Source organism: Trachurus trachurus, assembly GCF_905171665.1.
Source record: "Trachurus trachurus genome assembly, chromosome: 17".
In the NCBI taxonomy this organism is placed as follows: Eukaryota; Metazoa; Chordata; class Actinopteri; order Carangiformes; family Carangidae; genus Trachurus; species Trachurus trachurus.
The window spans coordinates 18,280,746-18,292,080 of NC_139900.1; the positions used below are offsets into that span (position 1 = coordinate 18,280,746).

General features: G+C 39.1%; 1 long non-coding RNA gene across 1 annotated transcript; it reads right to left on the bottom strand.

The window, feature by feature from the left end:
• Positions 1–6,484: 6,484 nt before the first annotated feature.
• On the bottom strand, positions 6,485–9,054 carry LOC311000993. The gene is made up of 4 exons (XR_014596120.1): positions 8,905–9,054; positions 8,598–8,686; positions 7,879–8,070; positions 6,485–7,459 (listed from the first exon to the last, which is right to left on the bottom strand). It is a non-coding gene; the product is annotated as an uncharacterized lncRNA (long non-coding RNA).
• Between the last annotated feature and the right edge of the window lie 2,281 nt (positions 9,055–11,335).

Consider the following 11,335-nt stretch of genomic DNA (forward strand, 5'->3'; position numbering starts at 1 on the left):
GTCTCCGGCTTCTTCCCTGAAAGTCACATGACAAAACACGCAGAGCAGGTAAATCAAGCATCAATTTCTTATTTTTTAATATGAATATATAATAAATCCAAATCAATAGAAATTCAATCAAAAACAGAACTAAACATGATTGGAACAGTGTAAACTTAAATACCTAATATTCATTTTCAATGTATCCTTATTTTATTCCTCACTATCTTATTTAACTCACAAAAATCTAATTCTATTATTATTATTATTTTTTTTGTTTAATTCACTTGTTTCTCACTGCTTTTTATGCCTTGTAGCGTCACATTATGTAATAACGCCGCTTTTTGTAATAATCTGCCACATTTTAAAATACAATTCTTTAATGCAATATGAAATACACTTTGCCGCATTTTGTAGTAAGTTGTTACATAATGCACCAAATTATTAATAACACCCACATTTTGTAATAATTTGGTCCATTATGTAACAACTTATTACAAAATGCAGCAAAGTTTATTACACTTTGATGACCTAACCTCTACTGCAATTCTGTATATGTAGCCTACTACTGTATCAGTGTGTGTGTGCGTGCATGTGTGTGCGAACTCACTCAGAGAACAGGACAGTGAAGATCTGGTCAGAGTCTTTGGATTTCCAAGTGACGATGGTTTTAAAGTCCAGAGAGTTCCAGCGGACGTTCTCTGCACTGTGCCCAAGCTGGTCATCTGTGAACGAGTGCAACATACCACTTTTGTTCCAGCACTGACTGTCCTTCATCACAGTGAACAACCTGGTTTATGTCTTATTTCATGTTTCTGTCAATCTTTTTCCAGCGGCTGATTAATCATTGCTCTGATGAGGTGCTCACTGTAAATCCAGATGTTGTGATGTTGTGGTCATCCTGCATGAATATGTTTCAGTAAAGCTATCATTACATTCATCTAGCAACACACAGTGAGTCATTATGGAAGACACTGACAGGAAGTTACTGACATGTATACGTCATAGTTACTTGGTATAATTGAGAAAATGATGCAACACTGGACTACCAATGATCAGTGAGGCTACACCGGTCAGTTCAGCTGCATCCCGTTTAATCACAGAGCTAACAGACTGAAAGCCTCACCTCCTTGATGTCTTTTTCCTCTTTCTTGTTTTTTTTTTTGTGTCAAATTATAATGTTATATGTTTATTTTTTCATTTGATTTAGATTTTGACCTTTTTCCACCAGGTCTCACACATTAAAGGACTTCCAAAAGCTACAGAACAAAATACGATGACCAATATCAAGCCATGTACACTTAATCAATACGTACACACAATCAATTTTGTCTCTTTCCGTTCTCAGACTTCACAGGCATTGAGAGTGGTATATATGGTATGGACAGGTGCATCTCAATAAAGTAGAATATGATGGAGGTCAGCTACTGAACCAGACTAAAAGAGACCATTTAAAGGCTCAGGAAATCTTTGCAGGTGTTTGGAGTTCATTAGCTGATTAGAGTGTGACACCATTAGGTTACAACAGGAAACTTTTTCACTATGTTCTAATTTCTTCATGTACTGAATTTTGGGTTTTCATTAAATCTAAGCCATAATCATTACAATGAAAAGAAATAAAGACATGACATTTTTCAGTTTGCCAGGATCCCCATTCGCTATATATACAGTATATAGTGTATGACGATAAATAAATGTATTTTCCCATGGAAGACTTAGTCTATATTAATTAATATAATAATATAATACTGCCTAATACAGTGGCAGAAAAAAGTTTTCGGACAGACACAGTTCCCTATACCTGCAGATCAGGATACAGTCATTTCTTAAAGGTACAGTGTGTAAGAATTACTCCCATCTAGCGTTGCGTAGCGTCGCAACTCAGTCGTATTTTTCATGCTGCATTCATGTGAAATCGGTTAGATGGCAGACGGACCAGCTGCTGCAGGTAACGGCATAAACAAGCCAAGTGGTCCGTCAGCACAAAGCAAAACAATACACGTGACAATATGTTGTCATGGCAATGTCGTATTGTTTACCTGACCCACATTTTCTCTTGACTTCTGTGATTAAAATGACATCTGGTTTGTTACCGACGGCCGTTTTTCTGTCCTCACAGTCCTCACTGCGTTACCGTGGTGACTTTTCACAGACGCCACCTCGACCTGAGCTGACAGCTCCGGTGTCTCCGGTGAGTTTCCGTGGTTTCCTACGGTCACGGAGCCACTGAACGTAAAAACATGGAGACACCACATGGCAGCCAGCACCAAGCTTACCCGCTCCATGTAGATATGAATGATGTGAACGGCAAATTCAGAGCTAACCGGAACACTTCAGTTTGTTGATGGGGGTAATTATTGATGAATGAAAAACATTCTTTTGAACAAAAATAATCGATTTTCGTGAATAGATAACAGGAGAAGTTACACAATGTACCTTCAAAGAAACCCTTGGACGCCCAGATCTTGGTTTGTCTTCCAAGCTGTTAGTTGGTCTGTATTTCTGCAGAGTGGATCCAACTGCTGAAGGACTGCATCTGCACTTCCTGGCTATCTGGAGGCAGCTGGACCCTTCCTTGTTTCTGAAGAACTTTCAAATGTGCTGGCTTTATATAGACACGAAGCGCAGCAACACAAATTGTGTTGTTTAATAAAAAGCATGACTTTCATTAGTGGATCACTGGTACCATAATGGCCAATTACTCAAACTTTCTTTCTTTTTTAAAGTATATTTTTTGGGGCTTTTTTGCCTTTAATGGACAGGAGAGTTGAGAGAGAGACAGGAAATGGGAGGCAGAGAGGGGGGGGGGGGGATGACACGCAGAATAGGGCCGCTCAACGTGGGATTCGAACCGGGGCCGCCTGCAGTGAGGACTATAGCCTCAACACGAATCCAATCTACAGTATTTCTTTTAGTACAGTCTTGGAAGACAGACCAAGATCTGGGTGTCCAAGGGTTTCTTCAGCAAGAAATGACCGTATCCTGATCCGTATGTGCAGGGAATTGTGTAAAATTTTAAGGGTGTCCGAAAACTTTTTTCCACCACTATAATATAATATAATATAATATAATATAATATAATATAATATAATATAATATAATATAATATAATATTTATTATTACTATTATTATTATTATTATTGTTATTATTATTATTATTATTATTGTTATTATTATTATTATTATTATTATTATTAGTAGTAGTAGTAGTAGTAGTAGTAGTAGTAGTAGTATTCAGTAAAATCACCACAACAACAAAAAAAGGTCCCCTTGCACCAGTCTCATTAAGATCGCATAAAAACTGTGTGACATGGTGACCTACGGCATCAGTCTGATTCATGTTAACATCTGGTAGAGTCTTTAAACTTAAACTCTTAACATTTCTGCAGATCCACTGAGGTTGGGAAACCAGCTGCATCTTTCAGTCTCTGTCCGAGCCAAACTACTTTCAGAGCTGGAGCCAAGCGTGGTGACCAGTGGTCGCCATGGTAATGGCCTCACAATGGAGGTGAAAGGGTAGGCTAAATCCAACCAGTACAATAGGAAAACTGTCTCACACATGAGGATTTTCTATTCAAATGAAGCTGAACCAATGAAAGCAGCTTATTTCAGCCCAAACTGAAGAGATCCAGTAAACTTCTGAGTCTGGCCCGGTCCTCTGACCTAAGTACAGCAGCATGACGTCCTGACCCCGCAGCTCTCAGCCTCTGCTCGTCTTGTCTCTTCTCTTTTGTTTCTTCTCATTTTCTATCTATGCAGCCCTGATGTGTTTCATACTTGTTTTCTCTTTTCATTAGATTTTCATTTCTAAGAGTTTTAGTCTAATCTCATCAGCACAGCCCCTTTTTTTCTTTTTTTAGCTGTCATGTGCGTGTCGGTTTATTTCTCTGTGACTGAGCAAACAAACTAAACTGAAGCAGAGAGGCTCACATCTCTTATAAACAGATAGTTCTCAACACTGATCATTTGTTAACAGGGTCCAATAAACAGGACCACCATCAGTCCAGTCAGTCTTACACAACCACCCCCCACTAGGACCCTCTGAGAAAAAAAAGAGCGGAGAAGAGTTCCTCCTGAAATCTGTAAGTAACCTTTAGACCCATGTTTATTCTCCAACTCTTAACTGAGTTCAACCTGTTTCTATTTTAATCCCAATCCTCAAGTTTCACACTTGAACCTGTTTCTATTTTAATCTTGCTTTACTTCCACAACCTCTGTATCTTCATGTTTGTACATGTGTGGATATAATCTTTACTATCTCTTTTTTTAATATTATTATTTTTACAGTGTACATGAAATCTGAAACCTGAAAAAAGTAAATCATAAATCCCAGCTATGTTAAAGTAATAGGAACCACAGGCGTTTAAATCTGATCACACATTTGAAGGAATCTTAGCACAATGGAGTGTCTTACCTGCAGCGGTGAGGATCGCAGCAGAGTGGCAGATTACCAGATAAAGCAGAATCTTCACAGATTCCATGTCAGTAAAATCCAGGTTCCTCTGTAGCTGTTTGGACACCGTGCCTCCAAAAGAAGTGTTTTAGAGCTGGTTTCTCTCCGGACTGAAGGAGAAGTGCGTGTGGAGCCTATGTGGACTGAGAGGTTTCTGTTGAGCAGGACGGGGTGTGGGATCTGCAGACATTGGAGCAGGGGGGGGGCTGTTCGGGGTTCTGGTCCCGCCTGCTGATCCCTCCCACATTGCTGCCTGTTGATAGGGGTTTCCACAGGGACTGTTGAGAATGAACTCCTCATGATGAAGAGTGTGAACATCCACAGGCTGACACACCACGCCCCTGTTGGACGGTGTCTCTCCTCTGTGACTGTGACTGTGTAGCGTGTGATGCACAGACACATGAATAGTGAGTTCACAGCGGTCACACCCACCCTGAACACTTACCAAATGGTTGATTCTTATTCAGAGGGACGGAGACTCTGGGCGCTGAAGTATTTAACTCTGTGAGACACAGACAGCTTGTTGTCCTGCTGTCTCCGCTCCAGTACAGTTTCTCCACTGGAAAACTATCTAATCTGACACAGCAGCACTGGGATATGAGACAACCTGATACAGGATGTCAGTGTGTAAACACATAGATGAGAATGTACTGTACAGCTGAAGTCAAGTCAAGAGGCTTTTTCTGGCATGAATAATAAACATAACACATGATTATTATCCTGTTATTATGGGATTTTATCACCTCACCCTCTGGTTTAGACAGGTACCTGCAGGGTCTGGTTGGTTGGAGGTTTATTCTCTGTAGGGTCACCTGGTGTTGCTGCTGATGGACTGATTTGTTTCTTATACAGTATATTCTAAAGTCTGGACTTCATTCTGTACAGAGCCTTGAGATAATGTATGTTAGCCATGTAGGATATACAAAGGTTTTGTTGTATTATTTTACCAGTAGGCTACAATGATAAATAGGTGTCTTTAATATTGTTATAATGTGTGTGTTTTTTCCTTTATCTAAATAATTTGGTACAGTATTTATTTTCATATATTTGTGCATAGTGAATGTCTTTATTCCTTACTTTCTTTACTTGTCAGGCTACTTTTCTGCTACTGTTGCAAGTGAATTTCCCATAAGTTGGATTACTAAAAAGTGTGATGTCTTATGTTTCATGCTATGATTTAGCAAATTAATAAACAGTTTTAAAAGGTATTTAAATAATTTGAGTTGTATTCAGTCAGACAGGATTTGTGTTAGGCTACTCATTGTGTTTTCTCATTATTGATAACACCACTTGAACACACTGTAAAAAAAATTCCGTAGAATTTACGGTAAAATACTGGCAGCTGTGGTTGCCAGAATTTTACCGTAGAAAATACGGTCACAATGTGTTACACATTACGGTATGCTGTTTTGGCAACCGTAAATTTCACAGTAGAGAACTGTTATTTGTTTACGGTAATTTGCTGTAAAAATAACAGTTATAATATAAACCTGTTTACGGTAAATTCTTTTAAAAATAACGGATATACTGTAAACCTAATTACAGTCCATCAGTGAAAAAACACGGTAAAACTGTAAGATATAGTACGGTATTTTATTGCAAAATTCACGGTAAAATACTGGCAGCTGTGGTTGCCAGAATTTCACCGTAAAAAATACGGTACAACACATAATGGAATTACAGTTTGTTGGCGTAGATTTTACAGTCAGAAAATGCAAATGGTAAATTATTAAGGAAATAACCAATTAAAGGACAATTCCAGGCGAATTCAACTCGGGGGTGTATTTTCCTATCATTTTAGGTCTAAAAGAAGGAATCTTAAGATTTTCAGTTTAATCGCTCCTGTTTTGGGGTAGTTGCGTCTGTCCCCGCATCGCCACGGCAGCAATGAATGGGAGTGGATGTAAGTTCCGCTGTTTAGGCTGTTTCCATCCCTCAAAGCCGCAATTTTTTTCCACAGACAGCGTAAGATGGAGACTCAAACATGCACCGAGAAGTTTATTTACTTCAAGCAAGCCGACATGTTTGTAAAACTAGATCTAATTCAAAGTCTCCCAGAGTCTTGCGCGAGCCCGAAGTTGCAGTGCTGGTGTATTCAGGTGCAGTTGGAGCTATCGTTTGTGTCATAAACACAGGAATACCAACTCTTGACTTGCTTCAAGTGTACATTTTTTTCCACAGACAGCGTCAGGTGGCTACTCAAACATGCGCTGAGAAGTTTTTTTTTACTTGAAGCAAGTCAAGAGTTGATATCCCTGTGTTTATGACACAAACTGTAGCTTTCCTACTGCACCTGAACACACCGAGCACGGCAACTGGGTCTCGCGCGAGACTCCGGGAGACTTTGAATTAGATCTAGTTTTACAAACATGTCGGCTTGCTTGCTTAAATAAACTTCTCGGTGCATGTTTGAGTAGCCATCTGACGCTGTCTGTGGGAAAAATTTGCGGCTTTGAGGGCTGGAAACAGCCTAAACAGCGGAACTTACATCCACTCCCATTCATCGCTGCCGTGGCGATGCGGGAACAGACGCAACTACTGCAAAACGGGAGCGATTAAACTGAAAATCTTCAGATTCCTTCTTCTAGACCTAAAATGATAGGAAAATACACCCCCGAGTTGAATTCGCCTGGAATTGTCCTTTAAGCCCATTGTAAACCAAAGTACAGACTATAATTGATAAACTTTAAGAACCTCTCTTTGCATATACACATTCTCTGTGAAAAACAGAACTTGTCCAGTATACTCACAAGGCAGTGTTGACATCTTGAAAAGACAGTGTGTGTCCATACATATGAAGAAGGATAGTCCATGATAGAAGAAATAAACATAATGAAAAAAGGAGCCACTTGCCCTGTGTTGATCAACACTAATGAGTCACTGAGTCCAGACTTGGCTGAAGAGGGCTCTTAACATATACATGGTGTTCAAGAAACTGGAACTTAAAGCATCCAGCAGTCACCAGTTCTGCTTGAAGACTCATATATTGTCCATTTGGTGTCCACTGTAGACTGGCATGATCCTCTCTGCAGCCAGAAAACAGAAACAAAGCAAAGGTTAGATTGATGCAGTGCCTGAGCATGGTGCCTACAGAGATAAATTCAGCCTTCTGTTGTTAAACTGAGCTCCAATGAGCTATACATAGAATGAAACCAGCACTCTGGAATATAGTTTTGCAGGTCATCAGGAGTATTTCATTTATTTTATTGTATTAGTGTAAAAGGTAGAAACTGTCACTTTTCAGGACTAAATGATCATCAGTATTTGTTTCACCCTTGTCGAATTGCAGCCAAAATCCTGAATCCTGTCCGTAATACTGATTTTTTTTCTACTGTATGTTTGTATGAAGCTGTTGGCACCGTGCATTTGTGGGAGATCGATTGAGTGAAGTTTGAGTTGTGCTTGCATCTACTCATTTGCTACACTGACATAAACCATTGCTTACCTCTAATTAGCCTTGACAAGACTGGTGTTTGAGTCATTGGGTCCAGACTTGACTGAAGACAGGTGGGACAGAGTCTCATACAGACATGGTACAATGTTGAAGAAACTTTGGGCAGGTGTTGTCATCATTCCTGCTTGAAAATTCACCAGCAGTCTTCAATCAGGTGTTTACTGTGGACTGGCATGAACCTCTCTGCAACCAGACAAAGAAAGACAACAAAGAAAACATTGTTAATGATAATGATAATTATTATTATATAGCACACTGTTGCAAAGTGCTTCCTGCAGCAACAACAACAACAAACAAAACATTAATAAAAGAAGTTGGAACAGAAAAAAAAAAATGGTGAATGAAGAGTAGGTTTAAAAAATCTAATAGAAAGGCCAACCAATAAATATGATTTCAGGAGGTGCTTAAAACAGTTAACAGATTTAGCAGATCTAATAGATTGAGAGAGATTGAGGGAGAAACTGTGGAGGCTACAGCTGAAAACACACAATCCTTTGGATTTGACATTAAATCAGTGATTTTGATGTTTTTTTTTAAGGATAGTTCCGAGGATTTATCCTTAAGGAACTCCAGATAATAGGGTAGTAGACATAAATGGGAGACATAATTATTGATGTGGCCATGTAAATATTTGACAGGTATGAAGAAACAAAAACATTTAGGCTAATGGCAGCACCAGTTCAGAAGCCTATCAATTTAAATGTACTCACTGAAGCTGAGTGTTGATAACGCTGAAGATGTACTGGCCATGCCACATTCCTGCAAAGTAGGCTGCCTTGCATTCTCCAGCTGCACCATGCTGAGGAGAAGGTAAAATGATTTTGTAGTGTTAAAAATGTGTACAACTAAGGATGGGATGGTTCTGTACAAATATAGTATTGAACACAAAATGAACTCATGTAACACTTCAGTAATAATGATAATGGACAGAAGTAGCTACATGGATATCTGAACAAGGCAGTTTTAGGCCGGTGTATTTTCCCTCTTCCACACAAACACAGTAACACATAACTTTACCTTAACAGTAATGATGTTGGCCTCCCTTAGGAACTTCTGCACCTCCATGAGAGCAAGGCTCCTCTTCAGACCGTCTATCTCCATGTGCTAGCTTCCACATACTTTACTCTGATTAGAAAACACAAAAACTCTGGTTACTCTCAGGTCCTGTCTCTCACGCTAGTCTCATGCTATAGTAGTCAGCATTATTAGCTTAACGATCCACCGTTAGCGTTAGCATAACGACCGTTATCGTTATTAGCATAACAATAGACCGTTAGCTGTATTAGCATAACGGTCGTTAGCGTTAGCCTAGCCATCGTTAGCGTTAGCCTAGCTCATGTGCTAAACGGCCAAAGTAACACAAACCATGCTCATTTTTAAATACTTACAGTTCATCTGTAGCTTTTCCACGGACAGTTGGTATCGAACCAACCTGAGAAAGTCCAGTCCGATTCACTGACACTCGTTGCTGAAGCAGTCAGACTTTTTTGCAGACTGAAGCTGGGGCATTTCCATCAAAAATAAAATTAATCCACTTTACTTATGTCGTCTTTGGCTGACAACAGAGCAGCTTGGTTGTAACCAGGTTGTAACGGCGCTCCGGCCAAAAATAACGGATCTTGGTGGCGCGCAGCAAACCAACCGTTGACCCAACAAATGGGTTACTATGGTTACTGCTGGGTCACCTGTAGGTCACCCAAGCCAGAGCTGACTCAAGCTTCTTCTTTTTTTCCTTTTTTCTTTCTTTTTTTTTTTTTTACTGTGTGTAGGTATGTTATGGAGACTACATGTTTGTACAATAGAGATGTTTGTATTTTAAAAAAATATATATTTATGTCTAAACTCTTTTGCACATTTATTCTGAAATATATGTTACATATAGGCTATTACATGTTATTTTGACTTAGTATCTTAATCTTATCTTAATTCTGTTTTGACAACATGTAGTTTTTCTATTGCATTAAGTGCTTCACATCGACCCGAACAATGCCCACGTGACCACAGCCTGTCCTGATACCATACTTTTTAACATTCTACTTTCTATAGAAATGATGGTATGATTTAATGGTTGTGTACCGTAAATTTAAACGTAAACACCAGCAAAATCTGTAATTCAGACAGAATGATACCGTCAATTTTACGGTAATTACACGCTTGTGACATTATGGTATTTTACCGTGAATTTTGCGAACTTTTTACAACATTCACAGTAAAATTCCATATTTTCTACTTAGTAAGACCGTAAAATTTTAAGTTATTTACTGTATCTTGATTTACGGTAATTCAGTGTATTTACTACAGTGATATACTATTTTTGATTTTACGGTATTTTACTGTTGCTATTTGACAGTTTTTTACCGTAATTTCTACGGACATTTCTTACAGTGCATGAATTATTGTGGTGTGTCTGGTGGGTGTTGATGAAAGCCTATATAACAACTTTTAGGGCTATAGCTATGTGTTAGGCTACCTTAGCGGTCACTGCTTGTTGTGCTGATGCAAACATACAGAGCATCAGGTTCAGTATCCAAAAACATTAAAGGACACATTTGTAAGTTGTGTTATTGCTGCATTAGCATGAGCAGTGTTTACTCACCTGTCTAGAAGAGATGTTCATTCCATTACTCACCTACTCCAGAGGTCAAAACAAACACCAGCGTTGACTCTTATCAAAGACGGTTTATAAACCAAGACCCCCCATGATGAGTCAGCTTCCCGTATGTCACGTGGGTTTCTGCACAGCCACGCCTTTTTAGGAGACTAGCAGCCTTGAATGTATTGACTCCAATGGGAAAATTGAACGTGAACACAGATTATGGTCGATCCTTTTGCCCCACAGTCACAGCTCACAGAAGTAAATTTTGACACAAAAATGGCAATTTTCAGACGGACACATCAGGAGAAAATGAACTTTGTTCACGACCTGTCTCTGTCTCAACAACACACTATCGCAAGATTTGGCACAGATCTCCTAGGTAACGTCCGACAAATGGCCGCGAACTCCCGTGAAAATTATCAGTAATTAGTTTAGTAACTAATTATATTAGTAGTGTAAATATTTAATGTTATCATAAGAAAATATAAATATCTCACTTTCATCTACCTACAAATTTTATAAATCCACACACACACGTTCACAGACGAGGTGGGGTGACGGTTGGCCGCACTAATTTAGGAGACAGGAAGTGCATACAGTTTTTATCATGGAATGGCCGCTCATGGGGTATCTTGGTAAATAGAGTATCTTTGCTCTTATCATGTCACATCTTTTCTTCTACTGATGTTAGCATGCTAACCAGCTAGCCACTGTAGCTTCCAGTCTGTCATGTAGACAGCTGCTCCGAGGACAAAACTCCAAGAAACCACAGCCACCAGCAACTGAAAGAAATCAAAACCAGCCTTGTGGTGACTATCCAAAAACAAACAAAAAATTATTAGTCACCTGATG